This window comes from Macaca nemestrina, chromosome 16 (genome assembly GCF_043159975.1).
Source record: "Macaca nemestrina isolate mMacNem1 chromosome 16, mMacNem.hap1, whole genome shotgun sequence".
Classification (NCBI taxonomy): domain Eukaryota; kingdom Metazoa; phylum Chordata; class Mammalia; order Primates; family Cercopithecidae; genus Macaca; species Macaca nemestrina.
In genome coordinates this window covers 8,147,627-8,166,807 of record NC_092140.1, presented here as the reverse complement: position 1 = coordinate 8,166,807, position 19,181 = coordinate 8,147,627, and the positions used below count along the sequence as shown (strand labels likewise).

At 35.7% G+C, this 19,181-nt stretch overlaps 1 long non-coding RNA gene across 1 annotated transcript in view; it reads right to left on the bottom strand.

The window, feature by feature from the left end:
• Positions 1-1,866: 1,866 nt before the first annotated feature.
• LOC105485338 (uncharacterized) overlaps positions 1,867-19,181 on the bottom strand; it is an 88,321-nt gene continuing 71,006 nt past the window's right edge. Inside the window, exons 2-3 of the long non-coding RNA XR_989500.2 lie at positions 14,682-14,718; positions 1,867-1,884 (exon numbers count right to left, since the gene is read on the bottom strand). This is a non-coding gene — a long non-coding RNA (uncharacterized lncRNA). The remainder of the gene's footprint in view (positions 1,885-14,681; positions 14,719-19,181) is intronic.

Genomic DNA, 19,181 nt, shown 5'->3' with positions numbered 1-19,181 from the left:
CGCACCACTCCACTCCAGCCTGGGCAACAGAGTGAGACTCCATCTGAAAACAAACAAACAAACAAAAAATCAGCGGTCCATCAAATACATACGACTTGCTAAGCAAATTAAGGATGTTTGTCCTTACATACAAACCTTAGTTCTTATAACTGGAGCCAACAACAGATTCATACAGCCAACTCTAGATAGTCGAGAGACTGTTTACCCAGGTTACACACCATCTCTACATCATCTCTTCCTCCCACAAGCTGCCATCTAATTTTAGTTACGTCAGTATTAGTGCCTTCATAATGATGGAGGAAAGGTATTAAATTTCTTTCTTCTGGAGGCCCTGTTTTTAATAAATCAATCACAAATGAGATTTATTAAAAACAAATGGTTGAAATGATTTTTAGATTATTCATATTTCATAGTAACTGCCTATCAAAACAGTAATGACTACACATGAAGTTGTTCTATATTTATTTTGTCCAGTAAATTTTCTTCTGGATAAACATATGGAAAGAAAATGGCTTTCTTAGTTAAAATGATATTTGACATAATTTCAAAGCTACGACAATTTCCTTATATTTGAAACACTTTCTGCTGATGCAGCATTCTTTAAAGCATAGTTTATTCCATAACTTGAAGATAGAAAACCTCCTGAGTATGAACACTGGGTACCCAAATGTCCAGAGAAAGTCTCCCTCCTTTTTTATACCTCGGAAGCCAAATATGTTATTTACTCTTGAACGTGTTCCTACATCTTGCTCCATAGGTCATTTAATGATATCACCATTCATTCAATGTCCAAACTGCACTCATTGGATACACGAGGCTCTAGGGCAGTTTGAAGATTCCCTTAAGACTGAAGTAAACACCTCTGACTATGTTTGGTCATTTAGTCTCTGGTGGATCTGTAGAATGCATTTTTTAAAAACTGAAGTTTGGATGTTTTATTTATTTTAGAAATGTAAAAGGTTTCTGTGTCTGTGAACATGCAGTGTTGTATGGTAGAGGAAGATATAGGCTCTGAAGTAAGATAGATCTATAAGTGACTTTACTTCTTTCACAGATGTTGGAGGAACAATTTTAAAAGTTGCTTAAAATTTCAGATCTCTCTTCCCACATATAAGTGGAAATATTTATATATATTTAAATGTCTGTCATTAAGATACTTTATTTAAATTTATTTATTTATTGAAACAGGATCTCACTCTGGTACCCAGGCCAGAGTGAAGTGGCACGACATTGGCTCACTGCAACCTCTGCCTCCCAGGTTTGAGCGATTCTCCTGCCTTGGCCTCCCTAGTAACTGGGACTATGGGTGCACCCTACCACGCCCAGCTAATTATTGTATTTTTAGTAGAGATGGGGTTTTACCATGTTGACCAGGCTGATCTCAAACTCCTGATCTCAGATGATCTGCCCACCTCAACCTCCCAAAGTGCTTGGATTACAGGCGTGAGCCACTATGCCCAGCCGTGAAGATACTTATTAACAATATATAAAATTACAGAATCTGGCATTTAGAGGTGCTCAATTATTTATATAAACATGTGAATAGAAAAGAATATAAATCTCCATTCTTGATGACATAAATGATCATATAAAATGTTACATATTCCAGAAGGTTCAGAAAAAATTAAGACTAGATTTGAAATAAAATTATCTAATAAAGAAATATGAATGGGATGTAAAATCATGTCAACTACTCACCCTTTGAATAAGCAGGCTTATAAGAAGCTAGGGAAGAATTCTTATGCTTCTCAAATAATTAATTTTCTGCAGGAATCAAGGTGCTCAGTACTTCCTCTTGTCTCCTTTAGTCTATGCAGATACACTTGGTAAATAGTCCCATTTCCCCTTCATGTCTTCCTTTCTTCCCTTCATTGTAATAATGACCTGTAAGTACAAGAAGAATTACTGTCAGGTAAAAGCCTTTTTAATAGATCCTGCAATGAAAATTATAATTACTTTAAAGCAGTAAAATTGTAATTCTAGTAGGTAATACTCAGGCATGTTCTTCCCAAACATTCCTTTAAGTCTTCCGTGATATTTTCTGAAGCTCCGAAAGAATTTCCCCTTTTAAAGAACTGACATATAAAATATATGCACTCTCCCACTAGAGATAAGAGCTACTTTACTCCCGTATTTTATTATTGTAGGGATAGATAAGTGGATAGATGATGTCAAGCACTCAAATGATCAGACCTATAAAGGGCTAGACATAGAAAGACATAATTTCCCTGACCTCTCCAACGTGCAGTCTATTCTCACTCTAGAGGATGAAATGCAATGATCCAACTCTAAGAATGAAGGTACACAATGTATTTCAGCGGAGTGGACGCATAGCTATGGCCTTAGAGTTGGCACTTACTCTATGCTCTGGTGATACTGAATTTGGATATGATACACAACAATATTCAGCTTTTGGAGGGCTGGGGAAGGGTCCATTGCAAAACTGTGTGGAGTTGACCCTTGGTAACAAAGCAGAATTTACATTTCTGTTTTAAATATTATAAAGTACAGTACTGTTCTAATTGCTCTACATAAATAATTTAATTTACTCAAATGCTTAGTGTTTTATGTATTATTATTCGTCTCACTTTATAGTTGTGGAATCTGTCTAGGTAACTCATCTGAAGGCAATGCTTAGCACTGCTTAGCAGCCCAATAGTGGTACCAGCTCAGGATCATAGTTTCATTTATACTTTGTCTCTGTAGACCTTGCTTTATTCCGGGCTTGAGAAGGAGTTCTCCAAGGATTTGGAAGTAACTCCTTTTCCACTGAAGTTGTTTAAAGAACACTTACCTTTTGAGTAAGCCAGAAGTTTTTTTTGAAAATATGTGGAATATTATGTTTTTTATTTTATAATGCCTACTTGAGCTGCATACCCAAGGCTACCTGTCAATAATCAGTCACTTTTCACAGGTTATTTTTACTACAATCTATGACAAAGATGATCACAATGAGCTATTTAGTCTCTTAAACCTCTGCTTTGTACTTGATTACCTAAAACACTATTTATTTCACTTCAGTCCTATAAATACTTACTGAGTGCCTGTTATGTGCCAGGCACAGATGCCAAGATATAACCTGTGATTTAACAGAGTAACATAATATCATGCATTGCTTTAGGAGTGTGTACACTGGGCAAAGGGAGCAAAGAGGCACTTGGCTCACCCTAGAGCAAGAGCAGAAGCTCTCCAGATTTGCTGACCTAGAAGGACAAGTCTTGAAGTAGGAGGGTGGGGGAACCAGATTAACAAGGGAGGTAAAAACGTGATCTAGGGAGGCATCCGAGGGAGCAAAGGCACGAGTGAGCCTGGTACACTTTTGGGCAGGCAGAAGGAAGGCAGTTAGGCCGTTAGGAAAGCAGTATGGCTGCAGTGAATTCTACAAAGAAGGCTATGGGAAAGACGCCTGGAAAGGTAGCGAGGTAAGGATACGGACAAGCTATGCCAAAGAGCTGGACTTTGTCATGGAGAGTGACTAGGTGCTTTTACATAGGAAAGTCACCTGATAATATTAAAACCTGTGAAACATCACTCTGGTGAAAGTGTGAATGAATTTGAAAGGAGTGTAACATTGTTCTACTTTGGTTTACTCCTCAGTACCCTTGGCTGTGTACATTTGACTAAAGAGAGGACTATAAAATCAAAAACCAATGAAATAGTTTCCAGAACACAAAACTATTAAGCTTAAGAAAAGGACAGAAGGAACTGAAAAGAGAGGAAATGTGTTTTGGAGCATCACATTTCCACCTCAGAAGAAATAAGGAAGGAAGGAGGAGGGTGTTCCCACAGCTCTTCAACCAGGCCAGCTCCTCAGCCTACATCCCCATCTCATCAAGTACGAGGGATTTTTCAACTGGACCAACCAGATGGTTTAACAGTGCACTCCCACACCATTCAACTACGCAAGGGAGATTCACTTAACATATGCAGTCATATAACACCTACTAACATTTTCAAACATTAAACCTTTAAAAAAGAGTCCTAAGAAATAGAAGCATGAAGAATCATCTCTCAAGTATATAGACACTACTTCATGGTGTGGTAATATATGCATATGGAAGCTAGTAAACACCTCTAGGAGATGCAAAAGGAATTAGAACCTCCACAAGGTGCAAGCAAAACCTTGAAGTAAGCCTGCTCTTTACTCAGTACTTTTTTCCTCTTCGACATTGTAGGTGTGTTATCTCCATCATCTGTATTTGTCTATTGCAGTCTCCATTGATGGTGAAAGTGTTTTCAGTCTTTGGCATTTCTCATCTAGTGCTAGAACAATGCGTTGCATGGAGTAGCAGGTTTATAAACATTTGCGAGTAAAAAAATCCAACCTAAAACCCAAGGTAAACTCCTGAACCAAATACCCAGAGTAATGTGAATCTTTTTCTATACTCTAGAGTTTATGGCTAGAAACCGCACTGAATGCACTGTATCCTAAACTGGGGTCAGGACGGTGGAAAAATGAGTCCAGTGATGAAAGGAAGAAGCTGTGCAAGCTATGAAAAAACCTGGTATGGGAAACTTTTTATGTGATGGCTGTATACTTTTTTCTTATTTTTTAAGAGCAGGTAGCTATCTTCTCATATACAATTAATATACAAACCTCCATTTTTTGATGTATGCCATAGAACTGTCATTTTAATTATTTATTTTCAATTTATTTTCTGTTCTACTAATGAAGATTACAATGAAGAGGAAGGTGAAATCAATTTTTTTTAAAAAAAGGAAAAATATAAAATTCAGACCTAAATCTGTTTTTCTTCTTCTGATCCATTTACCCAGCTTCATCTTCATATTACCTGTATTCCTGTGCTGTAGGGCAGTATTTAATTGGTTCTCAAAGTCATCCAATTCAGGAAGCTTTCTAGACACTCAGTACTTCCCCTCAAACATACCCTTTCTGCCCACACGCGCACACACACACACACACACACACACACACAGATCTTCCTTCTCTAAACGCCCCATGATACTGGATCTATCCTTTGATCACTCTTGTTTACCAAGTGGTATTGTTGTTGAGTATATCCTGTGTATCAAGCTCTCTGTTATGTATTTTAAGGATTTAAAATGACTTCGTTGTTTGTACATACTTTGTGTAACATCTTTTCTATGAGAGCATAAAGACAAAATTTGCATCTGATTTTTTAGAACATGATATACATACACTTTTCAGAGAGCATGCCTCTAATTAAATATTTGATGAGTGCAAAAGAATGAGTGAGAGTATGAATGTCTTTAAAAGATCATTTGGTTATTACATTAAACCAGATAGTCTCTTGGTAAACTTTAAGTTACATTATGTGGAAAGAATTACAAATTCTCCACTGGCACACATGTTGCAGCATTTACTGTCTTCTTTCATCTGATCACATGTCAAAAGGAGATTTTTGAGCCATCATTCAGGTAATCGTTCATGAAGCCCAGACCAAAATATTGTTATAAATGTAGTTAAAATTATCATTTTGTTAACTGCTATATTAAGAAAAAATGGATACAAAATAAATTTTACATGTATAAAATGTACCACTGAATAGGTTTTGGCATATGGTCACCCCTTAAAACTGATACTGGCTACCCCTTCCCAAAGCAACCACTGACCTACTTTCTGGCCTTATCTATTACCTTATATTTCCTAGAATTTTGTGTAAAAGGAACTATACAGTGTACCTTTTGTTGTTGTTGTTGTTTGACTTATTTCATTCAGAATGATTTTTTTTTGAGATTCATTCACATTGTTGAGTGTATCAATACTTCCTTCATTTTTGCTGCTTGGTAGTATTTCATCGCATGGGTGTGCTACAGTTTTTATATTCAATCATCTGTTAATGAACATTTGCATTGTTTCCTAATTTGCAGTGTTACAAATAAAACTGGTATGAATTTGTATGTACAAATATTTGCATGGACATATGCTTTCATTTCCGGTGGGGAAACACCTAGAATGGGAATCAATAAATCCTACAGTAGGTATGTATTTAAAATGTTAAGCAACCATCAAACTATTTTCTGAAGTAACTCCATGGCTTTATCTTCTCACCGGTAGTGTGAAAATTTCAGTTCTCTCAGGATTCTTGACCAAATTTAGTGTGGACAGTGTCTTGAAATTGATTCAAATAGGTGTATAGTGCTGTCATATTGTGCACTTCATTTGGACTTTTTCTAAAAACTAAGTACATTGAACATCTTTTAATGTGCCTATTGCTATCCACGTCTTCTTTGATGAAGTGTCTATTCAAATCAGTTACCCATCTTTTAATAGAGTTGTTTGTTATTTTAAGTTTTGAGAATATTTTAAAAAATATTTTGAATGCAAGTTCTTTATTAGACGTTACACATATAGCTTGATGAATAGTTTTTCCCAGTCTGTGGCTTGTCTTTACATTAATGGTACCTTTGGAAGGGCAGTTCAATTTTGATGAATTAGATGAATTACAACATATCAATTTATTCTATTATTTATCTGAGTCTTATCTAAAGTCACAAATAATTTGTTTCTTTTTTCTAGAATTTTTGTAATTTTAGACTTAACTCTTAAATCTTATTTGAGTTCATGTTTTATATAAGGCATGGTATGAATTAGAGATGCATTATTTACATATGGACATCCAATTAGTCGAGCACCATTTATTTAAAGGCTATCCTTTTTCCATTTAATCTTCTGTAAAACTTTGTCAAAAATTAATTGTCCATAAGTGTATAGATCTACTTCTGGAATATCTATTTATTCTCTTGGTCTCATATTTGTCATCATATGATAAGTCTTCAAATCTAATAATGTTAGGTCTACAACTTTGTCTTTTTTATTGAACATATTCTACTTTAGATGCTTTGCATTTCTGTATTTATTTTGGAAACAGTTCACTAATTTCCAAAAAAGACAGCCTAGAGTTTTAATGAGTACATACAGTAGTATTTCTTCCTGTCCAATCTTGGTGATTTTTTTTCTTTTTCTTTCCTGATTTCATTGACTAAAAATTCCAGTAAAATGTTAAATAAAACTGGTGAGAGTTGAATCTGTTTTGCTCCTCACCTTAGTGAAAAAAGTTTCAATCTTTCGCTATTAAGTTTGATGTTAGCTCTAGGCATTTCTCATGCCATTTTTCAGATTGAGATGTGTCTATCTTAACTCTTCTAAGAACACTTATCAGGAAATTCAGTTTATAAATGTGTGTAATTTCAGATTAATTTTCAAACATAAAACCAAACCTTAATTCTTAGAATATCTCCTACTTTTTATATGTCATTATTTTTGTATATTGTTGAATTTGATTTGTTATAATTCTGTTAGAACTTCTGCATTTTTGCTCATGATGAATATTAGTCTACGTTTTGTTTTCTATGAATATAATTGTCTGGTAATGATATCAGAGTAAATCCAGGCCACAAAATGTGTTGGGACGTGATTCCCCCTTTTAAATTTTCTGGGAAAACTTGGGTAGAGTTGGCATTTTTCCGTAAATATTTGATATAATTCATCAGCGAAACCATCTGGGTCTGAAATTTTGGTGGGGGCAGGTTTTTAATTACAGTGTAGAGTACTTCAAGTAATCTAACTCTTCTTGAGTGACTATTGTATTTTCTCAGTAAATGTGTTCATTTTTTGAAGTTGTCATATTTCGTGGCATACAGTTGTTTGCAACCTTCTTTTTTATTACCTAGTATCTATGGATCTTTAGTAATGCCATTTCCATTCTTTGGAAATTTGGTGCCTTTTTTCACATAATTCTGGCTAGAGATTTATTAATTATTGATTGACTCAAAGATTTATCTTTACTTTTTTGAATTTCTCTATTGTTTGTATTTTTATGTTGTTGATTACTATCGGATTTTTACTGTTTTATTTATTCTATATATTTTGTGATTAATTTGGTGATTCTTTTCTAGTTTCTTAAGTTGGAAAGTGAAGTGAATAATTTGGAGCCCTTTTTCTAATATAGATGTTTAGTACTATACATTCAGCTAAGCACTGCTTCAGTGGTATCCTACTTATTTTGACATGATGCATTTTTATTTTCATTCAGTTCATATATTTTAATATTTCCATATTTTGCTTTGTTATTTGACACATGGACTGTTTTTAAGTATGTTATGTAATACCCAAATAATTCAGGAATCTCCATATATCTTTCTGTTATTTATTTCTTATTTAATTTTACTTTCACCACAGAACATATCTTATATGGTATGAATCATGTTAAATAAATTAAGACCTGTTTTATTGTCCATAATATGGTCTATTTTGGTAAATGTTACATGTGAACTTGAGAATAATGTGAAATCTTATGTTGTTACAAGGAATATTCTTGGTGTCAAGTAGATTAACTTGATTGATACAGTTGTTCAAGTCTTCTATATTCTTAGTAACTTTCTATTTCTTTCATCAGTTAATAAGGCTGAATGTTAAAATATCAGCACATATTTGAAGAATTGTCTAGTTCTTTTTTTCAGTTCTATCAGTTTTTATTTAATATATTTCTATTTCTTTATTGTGGCATAAAACACATAAAATTTACCATCTTAACCATTTTCCAAGTGTACAGTTAAGTAATGTTAAGTATATTCTCATTGTGGTGAGACACATCTCCATACATTTTCATCTTGCAAATTTCAGTGTATACCTATTAAGCAGCTCCTCTTCCTACTCTGCCTACAGCCTCTGGTAACCACCATTCCACATTCTGTTTCTATAACTTGGACTTTTTTAATACTATGTACATTGGATCATACAATATTTGTCATCTTGTGACTAGCATATTTCACTTTACATAATGTCTCGATGGTTTCTCAATGTTGTAGCAAAGGATTTTTGTCCTTTTTAAGGCTGAATGATATTCTGCTTTATGTATCCATCACAGACTTTGTGGTTATTACACATCTTGGCTATTTCAAATAGTGCTGCTAAGAACATGAATGTAAAAATATCTCTTCAGGTCCCTGTTCTCAATCATTTTGGATAAGTACCCAAAGATGAGATTGCTGGATCATATGCTAGTTCTCTTTTTAATTATTTAAGGAAACTCCATGCTGTTTTTTCATGATGATTGCATCATTACACAATTCTGCCAGGAGTGCAAGAGAATTCCAATTTCTCCACATCCTCACCAAGATTCATTTTCTGTGATTTTTGTTGTGGTTGGTTGGTTGTTTTGTTCTTGATGTTGTTTTACATAGTAGCCATCCTAATGGGCATGTCGTGATATCTTGTTGATATCTTGTTGATTTACTCTTCTCAGTGATTAGTGATGTTGAGTACTTTTTATATGTTTGCTGGCTATTAATATATCATCTTTGTAGCAATGTCTATTCAAGTTCTTTGGCAATTTGTAACTAGTTTTTATTATTTTCTGTTGTTGCATTGTATTTATTTATATATTCCAGACATTAACTTTTCATCAAATATATGACTTGCAAATATTTTCCCCCATTCCGTAGACTGTCTTTTCATTCTGTTTATTGAGTCCTTTAATTACAAAAGCTTTCAGTTTGATGTCATCCCATTTGTTTATTTTTAATTTTTGTCATATGTACTTTAGTGTCATAGACATGAAATTATTGCCAAGTCCAACATCATGAAGGTTTTCCCTTATATTTTCATCTAGAAATTTTATAGATTTAGGTCTTATACTTAGGCCTTTAATCCACTTTGAGCTTATTTTGGTGTATGGTGAAAGATAAAGTTCCAACTTCACTCTTTTCCATGTGAATATCTAGTTTTCCAACATCACTTGTTGAAGACACTACCCTTTCCACATGCAGTAGTCTTGGCAATTTTATCAAATATAATTTAATTATATAAGTGAAGGTATATTCCTAGGCTCTCTCATCTTTTCCACTGCTTTATTTGTTTGTCTTTGTGCCAGTAACACACTAATTACTGTAGCTAAGTAATAGGCATTGAAATAAGGAGATGTGATTCTTTTGAATTCCTCCATACTCAAAATTGTTTGACTATTCAGGGTCCCTGAGCTTCCATATGAATTTCTGGATGCATTTTTCTTTTTCTGCAAGGAAATAAAACCCACTGAGATTTCTATAGGGATTGCATTGAGTTCATAAAGTTCTTTGGGTGATATGGACATCTTACCAATATTATTAAGTCTTCTAATTCATGAACACGGAATGTCTTTCCATTTATTTGTACCTTTGTCACTGTATTTCAGAACTGCTTTGTAGTTTTCACTGTATAGTCTTTCACCTCCATGGGTAGATTTATTTCTATGTTTTTTATTCTTTTTGATGCTAACATAAATGTAATTTTTCTCTTAATTTCTCTTTTAGAATGTTCATTGTTACTGTAAAGAAACATAACTAATTTTTGTTTGTTAATTTTTGTATACTGCAGCTATGTTGAATTCTCTTATTAATTCTAACAGGTTTGTATGTGGGTGTAAAACTTTAATAAGTTTCTATATTATAAGATCATGATATTAGTGAACAAAGATAATGTTCTTTCTTCCTTTCTAATTTAGGTTCCCTTTATTTCTTGATTTTGCTTAATTGCTCTGGATAGGATTTCTAATATTATGTTGAATGGAAGTGGCAAGAGCAGTATCCTTATCTTATTTCTGGTTGCAAAGAAAAATATTTCAGAATTTTACCACTGAGAATGATTTTTAACTGTGGGCTTTTCCTAAATGGTTTCTGGAGTATTATTAATTTCTTTCATCAAACCATGTTTTCCTGTTTCTTTGTTAATTTTTTTAAAATTTAAATTTATAGTTTCCAAGTAGGTGTATATATTTATGGGATACGTTTCCTGTTTTTATGTATGCTGTGTAATTTTTTTTGGAATTTGGACATTTGGGGGAAAAAAAACTCTCTTTTAGTCTTTGCACACTGGTTTCATTCAGGGAAAGACCTCCTCCCTAAGACTGGATGGAGGTCTAGGACTTCTCAAATCTTTCCTGATCATTTGCACCCCCATTCCCCAATGTCTGGCAGCAGAATGGAAGCTCCAATTTACTGCTTGCCTACTTTCAAGAGTTTCTAAATTCTGCCAACCATTCCATCAATGCTCCAATTCAAGCTCGATAGAAATGAAGTCCTCAAGCCGTTGTAGACAAGCCAGAATGTTGGATATATGAAACATTCATTTGTTTAGTCTCTGACAGAGAAACGCCAGTGTGAGAGGATGTCTCCTAGTTGTATGCTATGCTGTGGGAGGGAAGGGACGTGAACAGTGTCAAACATCACATTATTTTCTACTTCTTTTTACTGGAATCTTCTCTGCATTTTACAATGGCCTGGATTTTATAGCCTGTCAAATGGTCTCTAGAGTTCTCACAGAGGTATTCCAGTCCACATAATGCTGCTAACTCAGTGTCATTTTGGGGGAAAAAGGACCTGTAGCTTCTTAGTCTGTCATAATGCTGATGTCATTCACAACTTAAAGTATTTTGACGCTCTGTTAGGTGCGTAAGAATTTTAAATGTTATGTCCTTTTGATGAATTCAGTCATTTTATCATTATGAAACAAACTTTTAAAAATAGGTGATCAAGCCGGGCGCAGTGGCTCACCCCTGTAATGCCAGCACTTTGGGAGGCCGAGGCAGGTGGATCACGAGGTCAGGAGATCAAGACCATCGTGGCTAACACGGTGAAACCCCGTCTCTACTAAAAATACAAAAAAATTAGCCAGGCTTGGTGGTGGCGCCTGTAGTCCCAGCTACCTGGGAGGCTGAGGCAGGAGAATGGCGGGAACCCGGGAGGCGGAGCTTGCAGTGAGCTGAGATGGCGCCACCACACTCCAGCCTGGGCGACAGAGCCAGACTCCGCCTCAAAAAAAAAAAAGATGATCATATTTTTTCCTCTGAAATCTGCTGTTTTTAAATTAATGTGCCAATTCAGATTTATTTTTATTAACGTTAATGTAAAATTTGGTATATTTTCCACATCTTTATTTTTATTACTCATATATATACACACACATACAAATATAAATCCAGTTCCTTCCATGTTGCTGCAAGTGGTGGAATTTGATTCTTTTTTTATATCTAGAGGTTATTATGTTGAGTCAAATAAGCCAGGCACAGAAAGACAAATATTACATGCTCTTACTCATATGTGAGAGCAAAAAAAAGTGGATCTCATGGAGGTAGAGACTAGAATGGTGGTAATCAGAAGGTATTAATAGAATGGGAAGTGAGGAAAAGGAATAAAAAGAAGTTGGCTTGTACAAAATGACATTTAGATAAAAAGAATAAATGTTAGTATTTGATAGTACAGTAGAAAAATTATAGTTAAAAATAATTTATTGTATATTTCAAAATAGCTAGAAGAGAAAAATTGTAATGTTCCCAACATAGAACAAATATAAATATTTGAGGTGATAGATATCAATTATCCTGATTTGATCATTACACATTGCATACATATATCAGAATATCCCAGTTACCCCCAAATATTTACAACTAGGATATATCAATTAAAAATGTAAAAGGGCATATCTTGTAAACAAGGTGTATTTGGGTTTGTTTTTTTTAAATTTAGTATTATAATCTTTTCCTTTTGATTGGAGACTTTTCTTTAGACTATTTTCATATGGCGGCATTATTCATGTGCTTCTGTTTAGCTCTGTTACCTGACTCTGGTTTCTATTTGTCTTATGTGTGTTCCTTTTTTCACCTTTTCCTCCTTTTTTTGCTTTCTTTTAGATTAGTTGTAAAACACTACCAATATTAGTTGTAAAACTTTAAAAAAAAGCAAAAAAGAGGAAAAGGTGAAGAAAGACATTTTTATAATTATATATTTTCTCATTTTTTGGCTTAATAAATATAACACTTTGTTATATGATTTCAGTTGGTTGATTTAGAGTTTATAATATGCATATTTAACTTATAACAGCCTAATTTCAAGTAATATTATGTTAACTATAATACTAAAACTCAAAGTAGTGGGCTTCCTTTCCTCTCCTCCAAAACTTTGTGCTGATCTCATTGTGTTTATCATTTCTAGTGTTCTCAATATGTTTGTGTAGATCCAGGCTTCCAATGATTTCATTTTTCTTCTACCTGAAAGAATTATTCTAATACTTCTGGCAGTGTGGGTCTGCTGGTGATAAATTCTATCAGGTTTGGGGCTTTGTATCGCTGAAGAAGGCTTTATTTCACTTCTAGTTTTGAAAGACACATATTGCAGGATATGGAATTCTCATTTGACAGGAGTTTTTCTCCCAGTACACTAAAAAGGTCTCTTTTGACTTGCGTTGATTCTAATGATAAATCTACTCTCTGTCATTCTTATTTTTCGCTCTTTTTTTAATGTAATAGGTCTCTCTTCTCTGGTTTCATTTAAGATTTTCTCTTCATTGTATTTTTAGCAAACTGATTATAGTGTATCTTTTTTATGTTTGAGGTTCTTGACTTCTTGAGTCTGCAGGTTTATTGCTTTTGTCAAGTTTGGAAAATGTTTGACCATTATTTTTTTCAAATTATTTTCCTGCACCCCCATTTTTCATCTTCTTCAGGAGCTCCAGTGGTACATATAAGACCACTTGAAGATGATTTACAATTCATTGATGTTTTTCACTTTTTAAATGTTTTTTCTTAGTTTTATTTTGAATTGTTTCTATTGCTTTGTCTTCAAGTTCACTTTTTTTTTTTTTTTCCTGCAGTGGCTAATTTTCTATTAATCCCATCCTGTAAATTTCTCATCAGAATGAACGTTGTTTTTATTTCTAGAAGTTGATTTAGATATTTTATACACCTTCCATATCTCTATCTAATTTGATAAAACACAGAATGTTATCATAATGATTGTTTTGGGCCGCAAGCTCCGCCTCCCTGGTTCACGCCATTCTACTGCCTCAGCCTCCTGAGTAACTGGGACTACAGGTACCTGCCACCATGCCCAGCTAATTTTTTGTATTTTTAGTAGAGACGGGGTTTCATCATGTTAGCCAGGATGGTCTCGATCTCCTGACCTCGTGATCCACCCACCACGGCCTCCCAAAGTGCTGGGATTACAGGTGTGAGCCACCGTGCCTGGCCTATTATTGCTTATTCTATATAACAATTCTAGTTATTATTTCTTATGGTCTAACATGAAAGCAGCATAAACACAAGACAAAAATCCCATGTTTACAAACCAAATACATTTAAAAGATTGTTGTTACATATCAGCAGAGGAAAAATGCCCAATGGCAGATGGGGAGAAAAGCTAATGAGATTCCATGAGCTAAACCCACCATGACAAATGTAAATGAATAGTACTAAGTGATTCACGTGTTTATTTCACCAATTTCATTTGCAGGAGAATAAGTAGAAAAGTAAGATCGAATTGTTGTCTTCCACAAAAAGAAAGAGCCTTGATGCTTATTTTCCCAAACTTATTCCACAGAATGTTACTGTTCAAAGCCATTACAGAAAGTGCCCTTTTTCACACTTCTCAGGCCACTTTTATACTTTTCAGCAACACCTAAAGCAATTGGCAGGCACTTGCTTGTACAATGTTCAAACTCCACTAGTACAGTAAGCAAAAGCTCTGCATATGTATTTCATTTGCTTTACAAGTGACGTCAGGAAACAAACACATGGCTTATCTAGGCTGGATGGTTGGGGGAAATGACAATTTGATCTTGGTTCAAGGTTGCATTTACTTAGGTTTACTACTGAACTACAACTAAAAGAAGCAAAGGATATGTTAGGTGAGCACAAAGAACAGACGTGGCATCCTAGTTCACTTACTGCTGGAGGAGTGCCTGAGGCTCCCAGTCAATGCACCCTGTAGGGAGAGAAGAATATATTAAGTGAGGATGAGAGCTGCGCACCTATTTGGCTTCTGTGTATCAGCTCTACATTCCCATCCGCACCATATATACAAACTCTTGACTTTCCAATTATATACTTCATTTGTCTGTAAAGAAATACTGAATAAATATTCAGTTTTTTCTACAAGTGTAGACCAGAAGAGGTGTTCTGTTTCCGATTACAAGTTGTAATTCCACAAAGAATTTCAAATATATGAAGAGGAAGTCAGCTAGCATTCCATGCAATATCTTCATTAAAACGCATCACAGTTTAGCTCCTATGACAGCCTTTGTGCAACATCTTGCATTGAAACATAGTATTGTTAAAGAAACAGAATGTTTAACGTACTATGACTTAATACAGCTCAGCATTCTGTTTTCATCTTTATTTATTTGCTTCAATTTGTTCTTTGTCCTACTTAAACGACTAAAATTTAGTAATACTTTTTTTGAGAATTAAGTACCTAAACTTACATTCTGGACTTCAAGATTCATTGTATCGTACAGTAGACTTAAAGTTATGTAATTAAATAACTGTTTTGATTTGTTTTGTTTTTAGCACTTAAATCTTTTATGTGTATGTGTGGTAGGATGTGCACACAGTGTGAACATTTGTGTGTGTGCCTGTGCGTGTTGAGTTAGAAAGTAGTAAATATCTCTTTTTGCTAAAAGTGTGCTGTAAACACATTACTCCAATCACATTTGGTTTTAGTTACTTGGTCTCTAGCTAAGTACGGTTCCCTATTTAAGAAAGATACAAATCAAGTTAATTGTGATCGCTCTTATGCTCCATAAACAATCTGAGTGTTTGGAAGCATTGGAGGCACAGCCTTAATAGGCTACCACTAAAGATTAGCCAAAATAAACATTGTGCATGCAAAAAGTCCCATCAGGAGGACAAAGGAAGGAGGAAAGACTGCAGAACTCTTGTTTCACACGTTGCCTTTCACTGGATTGTTTCTGAGCAAGATACTTTCATGTTGGCCAGATACTAATTGGGTAGAAAAACAGAATTGTAATATATTTTATCAAAAAAAAATGTAGAATATTTTTCACGTTTTTACATGCAACATAACTTCCTAACTGCAAGATTTTTTTTTCTGAAAAGAATTTCACATTAATTAACAAGCCAGCAGTCTCTACGGGGTCATAGATGGCCAAACCAAATCATAACCAAATCACAACCTCCAGCCACTCCTAGCTCCTACTCCCAACTCCAGACCATGGAACTGTGGGTGACAGCATGACAGGGGAGTCATTCATTACAAGCTGACATGACAAGATTCAAAACAAATGTTTGGACAATCACATTTCATTTCTTAGGAACTTGGACGGGGGGTTGTAGAGGAAATGGAGCACTTGGCAAAGGAAGGAAGCTGGATGTCTGCTTCCATGGTGGGGCTGCTTCTGTTTCACACGTTTCTACTAAACCTAGAGAGAAGGTGCATGATTCCCTACTTCTCATTCCCGCTTTCTGACACTGTCTCCTCCATGAAAATCCTGCTGTGAATATCACACATCTTCTTCCTCCTGCTCCTTGTTGCTGTTCATTTACCAGCTATCAGATCCCATTCTGTGTTGCTATTATTCTTAGTAATCTGAATTCTTGCGTAGGTGATCCTTTCAACAGCTGGGCCTCTCAGTTCCTGGGAATCCCCTCCTTTCATAAGCTTGTCCTCACTCAACTCAGCCACGGCTCCCACGGTCATTTCCTAGTTGTGGTCATGACCAAGGACCAGGTATCCTTGTCTCCAAACACCATCTTCCTAGTTCACTCCCTCTAGAACCCTTTGACCTTACAGGAACCCACAGACCTTTAATCCTACCATACCTTTACTCTCTCTTTTGCCAATTCACTTTTCCCTTCATGCAGAATAATTTCCATGGCCCCTAGGCACAGTTACTACCTGGTGTATACCCCAAATGTATATCCTCCCCTCGCTTCATCATGGTTGCTTGGAAAAGAAATACATTACGGGCTGAGTATAACCAACTTTCTGCCTCTTCCATACCTACATTTGTACAACCTTTTATGGAACTAATCAGGGCTGGAGAAATACGCACATCCATGCTGGCAGGTCCAACTTTAAGTTCATGGTCACTAACCCCAAAAGGGCTCCTAATACCTCCTGGCAACTACACTCATAACATATTTCCTGTTCACTCTCCTCTTTTACATTTCTCTTTCACACCTTTCCTCTCCTCAAACTTCCAACACCTCCTCCTCCATTCTCACACCAAACTGGTTTCTTGATTTTTGATTTAGATAGAAAATAGAAGCCAGTCAGAAAATTCCTACAGGCTCCCTCAGCAGACTGAATATGGTTCTGTGCATTCCGTCTTCTCTTCTTTTGCTGTGGGTGGCTCGGCCATGCTCCTCCCTGGGGCCCAGCCCGTAAAGTGCATTAGACTGTCTTATTCAACCACTTACGAATATCATTCAATTAAGTTTCCCATTTTCCTCTGCATTCACACATTTTTCTTCACTAATAAGTCATTCCCTTCGGTGTATAAACATGCTCTTGTTTCTTTCATCTTGAAAAAATAATGTTAACCCACATCCTTCTCCAGCTGATGTCCTCCCGCATTCTCAAACAGAATACTTCCCAAGAAATAGTTACTTGTACTTGTTTTTTTCCCTGCAACTCTTCTTTTAGATTTATTCTAATAAAATCAACCTCTACTCTGGGATCAAATCTATTACTATGAATGCACTCAACAACCCCTACATTTCTAACACCTAAAATCGAAATCCACATCCACGTCTCATCTTTCTGTGCTGTAGAAGTATTGTACATAGATGCAAGTTTTTATGGAAGATGAATGGTCTGGAGGTAGCAACGAGGAAGAAGAATAGAATACCAACCCCATTTCTTTCTCCTTCCAATACATTTTTCACCTGCTACTCAAGACACCAGCTTTCCTGGATTGTCCTCATACTTTCTGGCTGATCCCTCTCAGTTTATTTCCCTCTTTTTGTCTTTATCCTTATAACATGGGGCCACCAAAGGCTCAGTTCTTGAGCCTCTTCTTGTTTCTGCCTGCACTCATTCTAATGCTAATTCCATTCTGTCTTGTAGCTTTCAATGACTTTCATATTTACATTCTGAAATGTATGTTTCCATCCCCACCTGTTCGCTTGAATTTCAGACTCATATGTTATGTATCAACATTCCATTTACTCAAAGGTTTATTCTCAAGGCTAGCTAGTTCTTCAGTCAGATCCTCAGATTTTGAGATTTCACCTCTTCTTTCGCCTCTGTAGTTTGGCATTTGCGTGTGTGTCTTGTACATCACAACGGTAACAGGGTTTGATTCAATGTGTAAAATGACCTCAGGTTTCTGCTAAAGTGTAACTGGTCTATGCTGCCTTGGACAGGTGGTCTCTAGTATGTGTTTGGTATGATAGAAAACGGGCATTGAGGGTGAGTGTGGTATTCCTGTGATACAAGCACATTTTTTTCTGTTTCTACCTGTTGTTTTTAAAACAGATTTCTGATGGTTCTATCATTTTTTTTAATTCACTGGCGACAAGACACCCTGTTATCAACTATTTTACTACTATTATCACCCAGTTAAAATAGATACTGACAATAGCCTCTTCCCTATCGAGAGTCACAGGTGTTGTGCATAGGGCCATTCAGAGTGGACAGCCCAGGAAAGGGGAGAGACCAGCTGAGAAGGCTCCCCACTGGCCTCTGCAACTCGTCCTAGATGCCTCTTCCACGATTCTTCAAGGCCTTCAGCATTTCTCACTCCCTGTCCTTCCCTCGTTCGTAGTGCCCCCACCTCTGCCAGTGGCCCCTTCCCACACTAATCTCATCTATGGCTATACTCACAGTTGCCTTGACCCTTCTCTCTCTCTAGTGGATGAGCTTGGCCAAACACCACCTTGGCTAGACCAGAGCAGGTAAATATGGCTACAAGAAAATACTCAATCATTCTGACAAATTACCTTTGAGATTTCTGGTTGGACAAATAGAAGTGCACCTTTGGCTCTGTCCAGCAATCTTACCTTTAATTTGGTCTTTCTCTCACTAACAAACAATAAATTTCTCAACTCTGTCTCTCTTCTCCAGTCTCTATCATCTTTTCTTTCTCTCACTCTCAGCTGATGGCTTAGGTTCTCATTTGACTGAGAAAGTGGAAGCATTCAGGAGAAATCTAGGGAATTACCTTCCATCAAGGCTGCCAAGCTCCTTGTGTCTGAACCTATCTTCCTATCCAATACTGTATGAGAAATGGCTTTCATCTTCTTGTGCCTATTCAAGGCCTTTGCATTTGACATTTTGACTTACTCCACTAATTCATCAAGTATTATTTCTCTTTGGTATGATTTTTATATCCTCATAAATATGTTGTAATACCTTTCATCATAAGAACTATAACATCAACAAAACCTTCCCTGATTATAAACCCTCTCCTACAATTTCACAAC